The sequence below is a fragment of the Notechis scutatus genome, chromosome 3 (genome assembly GCF_049901735.1).
Source record: "Notechis scutatus isolate UNSWTSFEM ecotype Mainland chromosome 3, rNotScu1.2, whole genome shotgun sequence".
NCBI lineage: Eukaryota > Metazoa > Chordata > Lepidosauria > Squamata > Elapidae > Notechis > Notechis scutatus.
The window spans coordinates 113,055,091-113,068,913 of record NC_142011.1 but is presented as its reverse complement, the minus strand read 5'-3'; the positions used below and the strand labels follow the sequence as shown (position 1 = coordinate 113,068,913).

Genomic DNA, 13,823 nt, shown 5'->3' with positions numbered 1-13,823 from the left:
GATGGTGGAGATAATGGACAATAATCTAAAGACACTTTTAATAGCAATCTATGCTCCAAATGATAATCAAGAAGATTTTTACAGGAAATTACATATGAAAATAATTGAACTGGACTATGCTAATAAGTGTCTGATGGGAGATCTTAATGGAATAATAAATGACAAATTGGATTATAAAACACAGAAAGCAGCAAAGAAAACTAGAAAGACATTGCCAAAATCCTTCTTTCGAATGGTAGATGAGATAAACCTAAAAGATGCATGGAGAGAGAGATGCAGAAAATAAACAATATACTTTATACAATATACTTCAAATAGACATGCATCATGGTCCAGAATAGATATGATATGGATGTCAACAGAATTGCTCTCTAACATACAAGACATTGAAATAGAAACAAGTACCTGGGCAGATCATAATCCAATAACAGTTGTATGGAAAGGACAAAAAAGAAGATCTAGATGGACTCTAAATAATACAATATTAAAGGAAAAAGATTTTAAACAGAAAATTGAGAGAGAATTGACTTTCTTTTTTAAAGAAAACACAAAAGACGATACATCATTACAGAACCTCTGGGACACGACGAAGGCTTATACAAGAGGCTTGATAATGGACTACACAAAACATAAAATAGAGAAAAACTTTTAAAACATTGGAAATGACTACAAGAGGCTAGAAAAAGAGCTACAGAAATTTCCACAAAGAAAGACATTAAAATTAAAATGGACATAACTAAACATAAAATGGGGCTAATGGAAAAAGAGGAAATAGCACAAAAAATTAAAAATGCAAAGAACTATTTTGTAGATGCAAATAAACCAGGCAGATGGCTAGCATATAAATTGAGAAAGGAAAGAGACTCAAGAGGGATAAATCAATTGATAAACGAACAAGGACACGTATGCTATGGAAATGCAGAGAAGAAAAAAATTATTCAAGATTATTATGGAAAATTGTACCATCAAGAGAATGTTCAGGAAGAAAGAATTCAATAGTACCTACAGGAAGCAAATCTGCCCCAGATACCCAAAGATATTGAAATAATGTTAGAAAGTAAAATAACAATGATGGAATTAACAGAAACTTTAAAAAAGCAAAATATTGGGAAAGGTCCGGATGGTTTGCCAGCGGAATTTTACAAGACATTTCAGGAAACATTGAATCTCCACTTATTAGAAGTTATGAATGAAGTTATGACAAGGAAGAGAATACCCAAAACATGGTCAGAAGCACATATTACACTTGTACTGAAGGAGGACACAGACCCACAGCAAGTTAAAAATTACAGACCTATATCCCTATTAAACTCAGATTATAAAATTTTTGCTTCAATTCTGGCAGAAAGACTGAAAAGATACTTAAACAATTTTATTCATTCTGATCAAAATGGATTTCTGCCGAAGAGACAAATTAAAGACAATATGAGAATAATTTTAGACACACTGGAATACTATGAGACACATCCCGAAAAACAAATGGCTTTGATGTTTTTAGATGCACAAAAAGCCTTTGATAATGTGAATTGGCATTTTATGCTGCTACAATTGGAACAAATGGGCTTTGGCAAAAAATTTACCCAAGCCATAGAAACAATATATTGTAAACAAACTGCAAAGGTTATGATAAATGGAGAGCTAACAGACTTTATAGATATAAGAAAAGGGACTAGACAAGGCTGTCCACTGTCGCCTCTGTTGTTTGTGTTAACACTGGAAGTGCTGAATAGGAACATCAGAGAAGAAAAAGAAATAAAAGGAATGAAAATTAAAAAAAGAAAAGTATAAATTGCAAGCTTTTGCAGATGACCTGGTATTCATATTAGAGGATCCATTGGAGTCAGCACCTAAACTGATAGAAAAGATAGAAGAATATGGGAAAGTAGCAGGTCTGAAAATAAAGATAAAACAAAGATTTTAACAAAGAACATATTAGCAAGATGAAAGAAAGAATTGGAAGAAGTTTTGGGGATCCAGGTCACAAATAAGATTAAGTATTCAGGGATACACATAATACCAAGATGTAGCACACTTAAGGAGGACAATTATTTTAAACTCAAACAACAGATTGCGACAGATTTGACAAAATGGGAAAATTTACAATTATCATTGATTGGGAGAATATCTACAATTAAGATTAATGTATTGCCTAGAATCTTATATTTATTCCAGACAATTCCAATTAGACCAGGAAAAAGAATTTTTTGAAGATCTAAATAAAATAGTGCTAAAATACATTTGGCAGGGGAAGAAAGCGAGAATAAAACTTAAACTGTTACAAGATGCAAGAATAAGAGGAGGATTTGTTTTGCCCAATTGGGAATTATATTACCAGTTTGATGTGGGTAAAGGAATGGATAACACTAAGGAATACTAGACTTTTGAATTTAGAAGGACATGACTTGCTGTTAGGGTGGCATGCCTTCCTGTGGTATAAGGGAACTAAAACACAGGGGTATTTTAGAAGACATTATATTAGAGAAGCATTGTTTTTAAACTGGGAGAAGAGAAAAAAAGCAATATTATCTAAAAATTCCACTATGGTTATCTACTATTGAAGCTTTTTTTTATCCAATAATATATAAAAAGGAACAAACAGTTAAATATGGTGAGATATTGAATGAAAAGGGTGAACTTAAATCTATGCAAGCGTTGGAAGAACAAGGTATAAAAATGATTTGGTTTTCATATTTGCAAATACAATCTAGATTTGATAAAGATATTAAAACAGAAGGTATCTATGATAAGTTGACTGACTTAGATAAAATTTTGACAGTTACTAATGAAATAGTAATTAAAAAACTTTATGGACATTTGCTGGAGTTTAAATTAGAGGAAGAACAAGTTAAAGAAACGATTGCTTGGGGGAAAAATTTTGGATATGGGATTGACCTAGATAAATGGCAAAAACTGTGGTCTCAAATTATAAAATAACAATGTCAACTGCATATAAAGAAAATTTGTATAAGATGTTTTACAGGTGGCACTTACCCCTGACGAGAATTGCGAGAATGTTCAAGAATAAATCAGATAAATGTTGGAAATGTCATCAGATACCTGGTTCATATTACTATATGTGGTGGACATGCTCGGATGCAAAAAGATACTGGACTATAATCCACACATTTTTGGAAAAAATGATAAAACAACACATAAGCTTTAACCCTGAGATGTTTTTATTGGGAATTATACCGGAAATATACAGCAAAGAATTAAAATATTTGATTGTAAATGTTTTAACAGCAGCTAAAATTGTATTGCTAAGAATTGGAAAAATGAAAAAATACCTATGCAGGAGGAAATTATTAAGAAAATCATGGACTGTGCTGAAATGAGTAAATTGACATTTGAAATCAGAGAACAAGAAGACAAACAATTTCATATGATATGGGATTTATTTTATCAATGGTTAGATAAAAAGACATGGTAAAGAAATAGATTAGGAAGCTTTACAATAAAAAGTTAATAGATTGATATAGAATACAATATAAAATATGTAACCATTGGATGAATGTATAAGATTAAATTATAATGAAATTTAGAACATCTCGCATAGAATGATGGAAAAATAGTTTAGTCGAATGATTAATGATTGATAATACATAAGCACATGTTAGATTGATAAGGTGAGAATTTATGCAACTTGTGAGTAATGGCAAAAAAAAAAGGATAGCACAAAAGATTGTAACCAACTGACACACTTTATGTATATAATTGAAAGATGGTTTTATGTTTTTATGTCTTGTTTGTATGTTTGCTGTAAAAAATAAAAACTTTATATATATATATAAAGATCAGAATGCAGGATCAGAATGCACCCGAGTTCCTGGGTTTGCTGAGTCCCAAGCCCTGCAGGCTGAGGCAGAGATTCAGGACCTGAAGCAGAAAGACTGACTGATGAAAGAATTCATTCAGGAGTTCCACAGAGTTGCTTGCAAGCTGAGGCAGTGGCTGGAGTAGCTACTGGTCTACTGTCAACTCATAAAACATTTTCTATACATGTTTTATAGTTGCCAACAGAAAGAGGGGAGGTAGTTTCAAAGAGCAGGCAGCAGTGTGGAATTGAAAGTACATTCCATTCATATTTTCTTCAGAGACTGAAGCTTCTGCCGTGCAAAAATCTAATTGGAGAGCATGATTGATGACTCTTGGCTATGGACGTGTTTTGTTGGAGAATATGAATTATGATACACCCAGAGGGGTGGGGGGAAAAGCAGGGTCAAGGGTGACAGTGAATGGGCATTGGTTCTTACCTGACACGCCATTTCTCTTCGAGCTGCGAGGAGCATCCAAATAGTGGGTGGTGCTTCAGTCTTCTGCTCTTGTAGGCTGAGCTAATTCTTGAGGAACGCTCCTCCCTCCGTCACGTGCCTCCATTGGAGCGTTCCCCCAGTTTATGCGAGAACGAGAGGAAACAGGAATCCGTGTTCTCATCTGACTAGACTTAAAGGTTCATTGGCCGAAACAAGACCCCACCAGACGGTGAAAGAAAAAGGGAGGGGCTGGATGCTCCTCGCAGCTCGAAGAGAAATGGCGTGTCAGGTAAGAACCAACGCCCATTCTCCTTAGAGCTGCTCGGAGCATCCAGATAGTGGGACATACCAAAGCTGGGCCTGTCCTACGGGAGGGGCGCCGTCTGGTCTGCAGTCCCCTCGGGTTCCCTGAGAACCCTCTGGAGAACCCTCCTACCGAAGGAAGCCTCAGCTGAGGTGTATCTGTCAATTCTGTAATGCCTAATAAAGGGTGACGGGGAGGCCCATGTCGCTGCCCGGCAAATGTCGATTATTGGGGCCTGGGTAGCCCAGGCAGCTGACGTAGTCACGCTCCTGGTGGAGTGAGCCGTGATACCCCTGGGCACCTGGAGGGCCTGAGCCTGATATGCCTTGGCGATGGCCGCCCTTATCCAACGACCTATGGTGGTTGGAGGAGCTTTGAGCCCCTGTGATTTTGGTTGGAACGATACAAACAGGGCCTCAGACTTGCGGAAGGTCTCAGTACGTTTAATGTAAATCCGCAAGGCACGTCTGACGTCCAGAGTGTGCCAGAGTCTCTCCCTTTCATGAGTTGGCCTGGGGCAAAAGTTGGGGAGTATAAATTCTTGAGCCCTATGGAAGACCGAATTAATCTTGGAGGGGTCAAGCCAGAGGACCACTCGGTCGGGGTGGAAGACGCAAAGGTCTTTCCTAACAGACAGAGCAGTGATCTCTGAAATCCTACGGGCTGACGTGATCGCTACTAGGAAAACTACTTTGTAGGATAGAAACTGAAGCGAAACCTCTCTTAAGGGTTCGAAAGGTGGCTTTGTGGAGGGAGGTAAGGACCCTGTTGAGGTCCCAGGTCGGGTATCCGTGAAGGGCCGGGGGACGCAAATTTGTGGCCCCCTTCAGAAAGGCTCGAATACAGGGATGGTGAGAGAGGGAACTGCCTTCTCCACCGGAGATGACTGTAGACAAGGCGGCTACCTGCCGTCTTAACGTGTTGGGGGACAGCCCTTTACTGAGACCCTCCTGAAGGAAATCAAGCACTTGGGCAATGGAGGGGTTAGTTGGGTCAATAAGAAGCTTGACACACCATTTACGAAAAATGGTCCAGGTGGCGTCGTAAATCCTTGTAGTTGAGGGTCGCCTGGCTGCTAAAATGGTATCGATGACTTTGTTTGAGAGGTTTTCCCTCTTCAAACGTTCCTGCTCAACCTCCAGACGGCTAGTTGAAGCCACTGGGGGTTCGGGTGGAGGAGGGGACCTTGGGACAGGGAGATTTTTTCTGCTGGGATCCTCCGGGGGTGGCTACTGATAGGCTGCGGAGGTCTGCGAACCAAGGGCGACGGGGCCAATAAGGTGCTACCAGAATCAGTTCCGCTCTCTCTTGTAGGACCTTCTGAAGGACTATGGGCACCAGCGCCAGAGGAGGGAAGGCATAAAGGAGGCCCGGGGGCCATGGACACCGGAGAGTGTTGTGGTCCTCCGCCCCTGGGGATGGGAATCTTGAAAAGAACCTTGGAAGGTGGGTATTGAGGGGGGAGGCAAACAGGTCTACCACTGGTGGCCCGAAGATGGATGTCGCCTCCCTGAATAGAGCTGGGTGGAGGCGCCACTCCAACTGGTCTATGGTGGACCTGCTCAACCAGTCTGCTCGGGTGTTGGAGGTGCCCGAGATGTGGTCCGCCCTGAGAGAAAGTAGGTGAGACTCCGCCCACCGACAGAGGCGCTCGGCCTCCCTCATTAGGCGGAATGATTGAGTGCCCCCCTGCTTGTTGATATGGGCTTTGGCCGTGATGTTGTCAGTGAGGATGAGAACGTGGCAGCCGCCTACCTGGGGGAGGAAACTGCGGAGGGCCAGATGGACGGCTCGAAGCTCCAACCAGTTTATGTTGCATAGTTTCTCCGTCGCTGACCATCTGCCCTGTGCTGTAAGGGACTGGAGATGAGCGCCCCATCCGGACAGACTGGCGTCTGTGGTGACGGTGACTCTTGGGGGCTCCCTGAGGGGGCAGCCCTTGTTGATAGACGCTCTGCTCCACCAAAGGAGGGAGGTGAGCACCCTTGTTGAAACCCGGACCTTGCGCTTTGAGTTGCTTGATCCGGATCTTTGGAACGGAAGCAGGAACCACTGGAGGCATCTGGAGTGGAAACGGGCCCAGGGAATAATGGAAAGACAAGATATCATTTTTCCCAGTAACTGGGAAAGTTCCAGAAGGGAGACCCTCTTAAGGCGTCTGATACTTGTTACAGATTTTTGGATACTGAGGATTCTCTCCTCAGATAAAAACACCTTTCCCCTGACAGTGTTGATCACCGTCCCCAGGTGGGTTATCCTGGTGGAGGGGGATAATTGACTTTTCTTCCAATTGATGAGGAACCCGTGATCCTGGAGGGAGGATAGGGTAGTCTGGGTATCCCTCATTGCCTGATCCCTGGAAGTGGAAAGGATGAGAATATCGTCCAAGTAGCAGTGGAGGCGCACCGGGACGGTTCTGAGGTGTGCAGCTAAAGCGGCCAGAAGCTTGGTGAAAGTTCTGGGTGCTGAGGCCAACCCGAATGGGAGAGCCACATATTGGAAGTGAAGGTTATTGTAGCAGAAACGGAGGAATTTGTAATGGGAGGGTCGGATTGGGATGTGTAGATATGCTTCGGAGAGGTCAATGGATGACAACCAGTCTCCTTGCCTAACCCCAGTAGGATGGATTGCAGCGTGTTCATTTTGAACTTGCGGTATACGAGATGGCGGTTAAGCTGCTTTAAATCCAAAATTGGTCTCCATCCCCCTGAGTGTTTGGGTACCACAAATAAGTGGGAGTAAAAACCCTGTCCTCTCTGAGACAGAGGAACGGGTTGAATGGCCTGTATATCAAGTAGGTGCTGAATTGCTGAGTCCATGAGGCTGCGCTTGGTGTAGTCCTTGGATAGGGAGCATGGCAAGAAAAAATCAGGGGGAGGAGACTGCAATTCGAGGGCAAGGCCAAACCTGATAGTGTCCCTGACCCAGGCGTCGGAGGTTGAGGAGTCCCACTGGTTGGCGAAGGTCTTGAAACGCCCGCCAATCGGAATCGAATCAGGTGGCTTATCTGGATTGCCGGAACGGCCTGTTGCCCGCGCCCCGAAAGGGCCTTTTGAAGCCCCCGCCCCTCCTATGCCTGTCAGAGGAGTCGGTCCTGTCCTGAGTCTGACCCGAGCCAAAGGGAGGGGCCCTCTGGTACCTGGGAGGAAAGGGGGCTTGGAAATAGGGGCGAAAGGGCGCTCTCCGAAAGGTCTGCAGGGATCTTGGCTCTGACTTGCGGGTGAGGGATGGAAGGAATTTTTTCTTGTTCCTTCCTTCTACTAAAAGGGGATCCAGAGATGGTCCAAACAATTTGGTTCCCACGAGGGGAGCGGAAGCCAATTTAACCTTGTTCTTGAGGTCTGCCTGCCAGTGTTTTAGCCAGAGCAGACGACGGACAGAGACATGGGAGGAGATGGCACGGGTGGAGAATTTGACCGAGTGGTAGGTAGCATCGGCCGAGAACTCGGCCGCGGCCGTAATCTTGGCTATGTCCTGATGGGCTCGGACATTGGAGGCTGGGACATGTTGCTTAAGCCGGCGAAGCCAGCGAATGGATGACCTGATGAAGAATGAGGCGGCCGTGGCCGACCTGATTGCCCAAGCGTCTGACTGGTGGGCATGGCGTAAAGCCAGCTCCGATCGTTTCTCCTCCGGTCTTAGGGCCTCTAGGGGGTCGCTGAGGGAGGAGGAAGAGGCCAGGCCCACTATGGGCTCATCAACCTCCGGAGTGCCCAATAGGTTGGAAAGCTCTGGGTCTGAATTGAAGAATCTTTTATCATGAGCTGAGGGGGCGGGAGGGGCCGCCGAGGAGGCAAGTTGCTTGGACACCAGGTCAAGGAAGATGGGGGGGTTGGTATGACCTCGGCTTCAACGACAGGCTGCTGAAAAATGGAATCCTCTGGACCTTCCGGGGTGGGAAGAGGGGGGTCAGAGGGGATCTGAGTCTTTAGGCCCGAAATGTTTCTGGCCTTGAACAGGAGGGATTTGAATAGTTGGGGCTTAAAAAGCCCCACAAAGGCGGGTTGGTCGGGAGCGAGGCCCTCGTCCTCTGACATCTCTGCCTCTGATGGTTCTATGTCGTAAGGGGGTTCGTTATATTGAAGGGACCCCAAATCAAAGTCCTCCTCCTCCTCCCTGTAAGGATCTAGTTCCCCTACCGCCTCCTCCTCCTCCTCCCTGACTGAGGGGGAACCCTCCCCCTGATGGGGTACCTGATCCTGTGGCGGTTCCGATCTGAGTGGGAGTGATCTTACTGAATGAGACTCGGATTCGGTGGCCAGTGGTGGTAGACCAGGCCTGCCCATCTGTTGGAGCCCTTCCGCAATCCCTTGGCGGATAGCCTGCTCCATCCAGGATCTCAGTTGCTCCGGAGCCACCTGGATGAGAGGTTCTTCCTGGCGTAGGCCAGCGGCCGTGGGTGTGAAGGTAGCCTCTGGAACTCGTCTGGCCGGTGTTGCAGGAGCCTGGTGACCCTGAGAGGGCGAGCTGCGCCTGGATAGGGAGGAATGAGCTACAGGAGGCGGGGGTTGAGAAGAGGTAGAAGGAGGTAGTATGGGAGGCACTGAGCCTGCCTGCCTGGTGCGTTTATCGATCTCTTTTTCCAGCGCCTTATGGCGTCTTAAGGCGTCCCTCTGGGAAGCTTTGGAGGGCTCCTTAGTCTGCCTGCGCAGATAGTGGGTCTTTGATTTGGCCTTCAAGGAAGAGCCAGTGGAGGGATTGCCTTCTGCCATTTTTTGATAATTGAGTAAGAAAAAAGGACCAATAAGTGGCAGTTGGCGCGCCTAGGGGTTGACCTACAACAAGGCCGGGTGCCCTTGGAAATCTTATACGCCCCCCCCGCTTATTTATATATTTATTTGTTTAATTATATATGCATCTAATATATGTATATGTATATGTATATGTATATGTATGTATGTATGTATATATTATTCTTGTTCTTAGTATTATTATTGTTGTTGTTGATATATATCTATGAGAGCTTCCTCTGTCTTTTAAATTCCTCTAGTCTTATATCTGTTATAAATGATTCTTTAGAAAAAACTCTCTGTCCAAAGGTGATGAGAGGAAGAGGAAGCTGGTCCAAACAACCAAGGAACGCCACGGGCCCTAAGGCAAAAGCAGGACCTAACCAGACTACCTTCCCAGGCAGCACTGGGTGGGAGTGGTGGGAGTCAAACCGCGCCAGCTAAGGCAGGCCGCGGAAGAAGCCAACAAGGGAGGCAGAGAAACTGGCCTCCAACGAAAAAACCAGGCAAAATGTCTATAATAGCAATCTGAGCAGGCCAGCCGGTCCTGCTGCCTGATTCTGAGCATGCTGCAGCGATCTGAAAGATAAGGGTAATTCAAAATGGCGCCTGGCCATGAGGCGGCGCTAAAAATGGTGTCCGCCTGCTACGTGGGCTTACAGGCTCCAGCAGCGGCGAGAAAACAGCTCTCCAGGGCAAGGCAAAGGTCCCCAGGGGGAAGGCAGGCAAGGAGAGCCTGCAACCTTCGGACAGAGAAGGAAAACGGCGTTCGGGTGGGGGGGGGGGAAACGGAGCGGAACGAAGCAGGCAATAAAAATAAACAGAGAAAAACCAGCAGAAGGCAATGGAGAAAGGATGGGGGAGGTAGCCTGGAAAACTGGCTAGCCTTCTCCCTGGCCCCCCCGGGGCTAAAGGCTCCCAGGGGAATTTAGGATCCCCAACAACTACTGCGCAGGGCTAAGGAATTAACGAAAACTTAAATACAACCTGAGAGGAGAAAACAATCCAAATACTGCAGTCTTGAAGCGGCCAAGAGAGGAGAAAAAACAAACACTGCCTACTCTGCTAGAGGCTGAGCATAAACTGGGGGGAACGCTCCAATGGAGGCACGTGACGGAGGGAGGAGCGTTCCTCAAGAATTAGCTCAGCCTACAAGAGCAGAAGACTGAAGCACCACCCACTATCTGGATGCTCCTCGCAGCTCTAAGGAGAATTACGTGTCTCAGAGTTGGCTGTGCCCGGGTCATGCTGACATGTTGACTTCCAATAAATCCTTTGACATTTTGGGAATTTGGCTTGAGACTAATGATTTAATTGGGTAACTGCTGGAATCCTGAAACTACTACTTCAAGGAAAGTCTAGACTGAGAGCTGCTCCAAGTCTATTTTTACCAGAGAGTCTCAATCGGATCCATGAATGGTATCGGATGGCTATAGCACTGGATCTCGAGCTGAAACATTGTGGGAAGTGCAGCATTGCTGAGCAGAAACCAAAGCGGCGCCAATTTGGGCGTTGACCCAACACCACCCTGACCACTGACTCACCCCGCTCCAGGTAGACCAAACATAATGGTGAATTAACCCAGAAGCTCAAGGCCGAGTTACAGGTTGGGTATAACAAACAACTGATTCTCAGGGAGGGGTTAGCATAGAAGGGTCCCAAATTGTACATCCCCAGAACTCTCTGGGTCCAAGTCCTACAGAGAAGTCATGACACCAAGCAAGCTGGCCACTTTGGGTTTTTAACAATGTGGCACCTAGCTAGGAGGCAGTTTTGGTAACTGGAAATGAGGAAGGACATTGAGAGCTATGTAAAAAGCTGTGCTATATGTACAGCAATGAAGGCCAGGGAGGACTTCCGGATGAAGTTGTGGTGAGATCGGATGTGAGGAGCGGGTCTCTGTGCTCCCACGCTGAGTTGTTCCCATTGGAGGACTCAGAAAGGAGCTATAGCCACCCTGTGAAGAGGGGTGCCCTGTAGGTCGTGGAAAGCACCAACTCTCCTGACTGACCCAGGGTTTCTTCCCTCTCATCCATGATGAGGAGAAGAGCAGCCATCATGGCTGCCATAAAGCTGGGACAGCTGAGGTAACAAAGAAATGTGCAGGAGTGATGTAGATAAACAGTAACTGGAGCTGAGTGAGAAGATTTTTTTTAAATTTAGACCCAAACTTTAAAGAAAAAAAAGAAAGAGGAAAATCCAGGAAAAGAGACTCTTAGAACTATTTCTTAAAGCAGCGAACAACCATAGAGAGAAAAATCCTAGACCTGAAAGAAAGGAACTAAGGGGAGAAAAGGTGAAGACCTTTTAAAAAATAGAAAATTGAATTTTTAAACCGGGTGGGCATTGTTTTGGAAAGGCATTATAAAATGCTGGAACTACCTATTTGAATCTATTTGAATAACTGACTTTGCTTCCATAAATTAAAGTAAATTTGGATCAATCAATTTATCAGATTTGAAACCTAAGCTGAGGGTGCCATCTACTAGTGAATGGGATATACCATACTTCTACAAGTTTAGAAAAATTTCTGATAAGAGAAATAAACAAAATTCATTTGGAGGACTGTGGTGATACTCACTGTCCTATAACTATCTACTTTGTGATTACTGGAGACTCTATTGTGAAAATAAGGAAGACTCTTAAATAAAGTAAAGTGACTCCTTTTTTGTCAAGTTTTATATAACATATACATATCAATACGTGAACAGTGTGACACCTGGGTGCAATACATATTGGTACAAATAAAAATAATATGATTACTCATGATTATTACACTTATCTAGCTTATATATTTCTAATAATAGTACACATTTATAGTAGATTATAATATTTCATTATTTCATATTGTTTAAACATACCTGATACTACCACCATTCAATTTCTGAACCTCCCTCTTGTTGTTACATTTATATTTAATATAATAATATAATATAATATAATATAAAAATGTGTATACTGTTATTCCCTTTTTCTCTTATTTCTTTCTCTATTCTAATCCATTACAACTTTCACTTGCTTTAATACTTTAATTCATATTCATATTTCCCTAATTTAATTCTTCACATCTATCAAATTTCTATTAAAATGTCATCCTTCATTATTTTATTATTCAATGTTTCAATATTCAATTCTGATACCAATCACAATATAAATTATATTAAAATATATTCTGTCATTATTTTGTTATGCTCACTATTTGACTTTATTATTTCACTGCTGATCATACTATTATTTAAGTATATTTAACAGTATCATCGTTCAATCTCTAATTTTCCCTTTTTAAATACTTAATTCTTATTCATATGTCCCATATTCTGTTCTTCACATCTATCTTAAAATATTGTTGTCACGTTCCAAGTAATGCAATTATCATAAAACAAACTCAGAGGCATTGCAATTTCTCAAAGAACCATTTTATTTAATTACACATCTTGGCACGAACTGATGAAAGCCAGTACTGAAAATTTCCCAGGCTTCCACGTCACTATAGCTAGAATTTTCTCATTTTTCCAAAACAATATGTCACATTGTCCAACCAGGAGATGAAATAGTTTCCTGGCAACTTCACTCCTCCTTCCTCTGGCCGAGCAGCAGTTGGAATGCAGCTGATTCATTGCCCAGCTATGCTGTTTTGACTGGAGCTTCAACCACCTCAGTTCTCCCCCCACTCCATTTCTCAAGTGTGTCAAAATGAATTCATACGATTCCATCACCAAACTAAATTCAAGCTTGACAGGATGCCCCCCAAACTGGAGGAACGTTCTTGCAAGACATAAAGCATAAAGACAATCACTCATGCCACTAATCTCCCCTTCCCCCACCGGGAAGTCCCTTTGGCTTCTGAGGGTACTTGTCATGGAATTGTTTTATCAACCTATCTGCATTTACCTTCCAACTTTTAACCCAGGTTGCTTCAGAGAGGGGATATCCCTTCCAATGTATCAAATATTCCAATTGCCCCCCCTGTACCCTCGAGTCCAGGATCCTTTTTATTTCAAAGTGCGTTTGAACCTCAATCACCAACAGTTTGGGGGGAGCCCAATCCACTGGTCCAATTTGTGAATTTACCACCAGTTTCAATAGACTACTGTGGAATACCGGATGTATTTTCCCTAGTAACCTAGGAAGCTGAGGTTATACTTTAACTGGGTTAATCACTTTAATAATAGAAATGGCCCATATATTTAGGACCAAGCTTTTTTGAGGCCAATTTTAATTTCAGGTACTTTGTGGACAAGTACACCTTGTTTCCCACCCTACATTCTGGTTGAGGAGATCCATGTTTGTCAGCCTTTTTATAGGCTTCTGCTGCTTCACTCAGGGCCTGGTAGGTATTTTCCAATGTTTTTTTCAGTGACTCCATCCACTCTGTTAGCGACATGGAGGAGGGTGGCTCTCTAAGGAGCTTAGGCATGGGAACAAACTCTACACCGCTGGTCACTTGGAAAGAGGACAGATTGGTACTACTGTGCACTGTGTTGTTATATGCTACCTCAGCAAATGAAAACACCTCTGCCCAGTCTGATTGTTAAT

The 13,823-nt window shown here is 43.7% G+C and overlaps 1 protein-coding gene across 2 annotated transcripts in view; it reads right to left on the bottom strand.

Moving 5' to 3' along the window:
• LOC113421446 (5'-AMP-activated protein kinase subunit beta-2) overlaps window positions 1–13,823 on the bottom strand; it is a 92,628-nt gene that overhangs the window by 36,997 nt on the left and 41,808 nt on the right. The gene's annotated exons all lie outside the window — the stretch shown is intronic.